General features: G+C 46.1%; 1 non-coding gene across 1 annotated transcript; it reads right to left on the bottom strand.

The window, feature by feature from the left end:
- Window positions 1-278: 278 nt before the first annotated feature.
- LOC136172750 (U6 spliceosomal RNA) lies at window positions 279-381 on the bottom strand. Its single transcript, XR_010664096.1, has one exon. It is a non-coding gene; the product is annotated as a U6 spliceosomal RNA (small nuclear RNA).
- Window positions 382-3012: the final 2631 nt, after the last annotated feature.

The following is a 3012-nucleotide window of genomic DNA, read 5'->3' as shown; positions in this document are numbered from 1 at the left end:
CAATCCTGGATTAGGGGTGGGGTCAATCCCATCCAAACCAGGTAAGTAAGAACAGAGACAGAGGGGTAATTTTCCAAAGAAACTGGATGCCCTGGAATCGAGGAGGAGATGCTGTACAGAAAGCAGTAGGTATCTCAAAACTTAGTCTTGCCTTGGGTGTGAAATTTAAGAGGGCACCAAAAACTCAACAAGTTAAATAATATTATAATGCACTTTAAAAAAAAAAAAAACTGATCCAGAGAACTACAGCATGCAGGCTGGCTGCTTTATAAAAAAAAATATATATGAAACACTTCAGGAATTTGCATGTCATCCTTTCAGGGGCCAGGCTAGTCTTCTCTGTATCATTCATCTTACTATATGTGCTGCCAAAGTGAGCACCTGCTTGCATTTTGTTTTTTTTAATAAATAACTTTTTTAACAGCAGCAAGGCTACCTCCTTGGGGAGTTAGGCTCTGCCTCACCACTGTCTGAGAAATATTCGATGTTCTAGAAGAAACTTTCTGAGTCCTAGGGCTTCTTGGAACTCAGGAATTGTGAGATGTTCTTATCCTATGTACATGCGTGCTCAGACGCTAAGTCACATCTGACTGTGACCCCATGGACTGTAGCCTGCTAGGCTCCTCTGTCCATAGGATTTCCTAGGCCAGAATACTGGAGTGTGTTGCCATTTCCTTCTCCAAAGGATCTTCCCCACCCAGGGACCGAACTCATGTCTCCTGCATTGCCAGACGGATTCTTTACCACTGAGTCACCAGGGAAGCCCTTCTTATTCCTATACCTGTTCCAGTGTTAGTCGCTCAGTTGTGTCTGACTCTTTATGACCCCATGGACACCAGGCTCCTCTACTAATGGAATTCCCCAGGCAAGAATAATGGAGTGGGTTGGAGAAGATTCCCTTGTCCATGGGATTTTCCCTATCCCAGGGATCAAACCTGAATCTCTTCATTGCAGGCAGAATCCTTACCGTCTGAGCCACCAGGCTGTAAGTCATCCCTAAATTGGCCTCCTGATTCAGAGAGGTGTGGGAAAGCAGAGGATGCTCCATTTCCCTAATAATTAGGATCATCCCTTGTTGCTCAGCTGGTAAGGAATCCACCTGCAGTGCAGGAGAGCTGGGTTAAATCCCTGGGTTGAGAAGATCCCCTGGAGAAGGGAAAGGCTACCCTCTCCAGTATTCTGGCCTGGAGAATTCCATGGACACAGTCCATGGGGTCACAAAGAGTCGGACATGACTGAGCAACTTGGGCTTCCCTGATAGCTCAGTTGGTAAAGAATCTGCCTGCAATACAGGAGAGCCTAGTTTGATTCCTGGGTCAGGAAGATCAGCTGGAGAAGCAATAGGCTACTCACTCCAGTATTGTTGGGCTTCTCTTGTGGCTCATCTAGTAAAGAATCTGCCTGCAGTGCGGGAGATCTGAGTTGGGAAGATCCCCTGGAGAAAGGAAAGGCTACCCACTCCAGTATTCTGGCCTGGAGAATTCCATGGACTGTATAGTCCATGGGGTTGCAAAGAGTTGGACGTGACTGAGCGACTTTCACTCACTCCCATATTAATAGCACAAGTCATTCACTTGATTTTGAAGAAAGAAGAATGGTGGGAGGCCTTGTATTCAAGCAGAGCCTCTGCCCTACATCTCTAGCTGCACACTCACCCTCCTCAACCCCAAGCTGACAAGGGCAGGCTCAGCCAGCTTGCTGGCGATGCCACATGAGATCTGCTGGGGACAGATGGAGGAAGAGGCAGGCAGACCCTATCCAGCTTGCTTCCAGCCCAAGGCAGGCCTTGTTATTTGATGTGGGTGCACTGTGGGCTTCAGTTACTGAGCTAGGCTTTATGTTTTCTGACAGCTCATAAAAAATCAACCCGACTGCATGCTGTCAGAAGCTTGTGCCTAGAAACAGCCCTGGGTATTGGTAAAAGGGAAAAGTGCATCCTTCCTTCTGCCTGCATGTAAGACTAGAGAGCCAGAATTTCATCAACAGGACCACAGGTAACCAATGACTAGTAACTCATAGGTGATCCAAACATGTCATTTTAAATAACAGTATCTATTTACTTCTAAAAAACACATTCTTGGAAATGTCAATAAGAGCCATTTGTCAGCTCTATGACCCTGGTGAGTCATCAGGACACTTAACCATGTGGGTTCTCAGTCTCTCCAAATGGAGGTAAGGGGCAGAAATTGAGTCATCATCTCTGAGGTCCTTTCCAGCTCTGGCAGCTATAGTCTTACAAGATGGGGGTCACTTCCCTCCCTTCCCTTCCCAAGCAGAAGTAGGCAGCCCCAAGACAGCTCCAGAGGACCATGGCAGAAAACATGGTCAGAGCATTAAAAAGCTGTCTATACTGGCAAGGGAGACTTGATATGTAAAATATATAGATATATATTTTTTTCCCCCAAAATCTGTCACTTACTATTATAACGTATTTTAAAATAATCTCAGGACTTCCCTGGTGATCCAGTGGCTAAGACTCAGTACTCCCAATAGCAGGGGGCTCAGGTTCAATCCCTGGTCAGGGAACTAGATGCCACATGTTGGAACAGAGGGGTCATGTGCAGTAACTAAAGACCCTGAATGCTGCCTAGAAGATTGAAGAAACTGCAACTAAGACTCAGTGCAGCCAAACAAATAAATAAAAATTAATATTTTAAAAATTTAGGGACTTCCCTGGTGGCTCAGTGGTAAAGAATCCAACTGTCAAGGCAGGAGACACGGGTTCGAACCCTGATCCAGGAAGATCCCACATGCTGCAGAGCAACTAAGCCTGTGTGCCACAAGTACTGAGCCTGTGCTCTAAAACCCAGGAGCCACAACTACTAAGCCCATGTGCTGCAACTACTGAAGCCTGCACGCTCTAGAGCCCATACTCTGCCCCAAGAGAAGCCACCACCATAAGAACCCCACGCACTGTAACTAGAGAGTAGCCCCTGCTTGCTGCAACTACAGAAAAGCCTACTCAGCAAGAAGACCCAGCACAGTCAAAAATAAATAATTATTTATTTTTAA

Source organism: Muntiacus reevesi, chromosome 7 (genome assembly GCF_963930625.1).
Source record: "Muntiacus reevesi chromosome 7, mMunRee1.1, whole genome shotgun sequence".
Taxonomy (NCBI): Eukaryota; Metazoa; Chordata; class Mammalia; order Artiodactyla; family Cervidae; genus Muntiacus; species Muntiacus reevesi.
The sequence above is the reverse complement of the archived record's forward strand: the minus strand, read 5'-3'. Positions and strand labels throughout refer to the sequence as shown.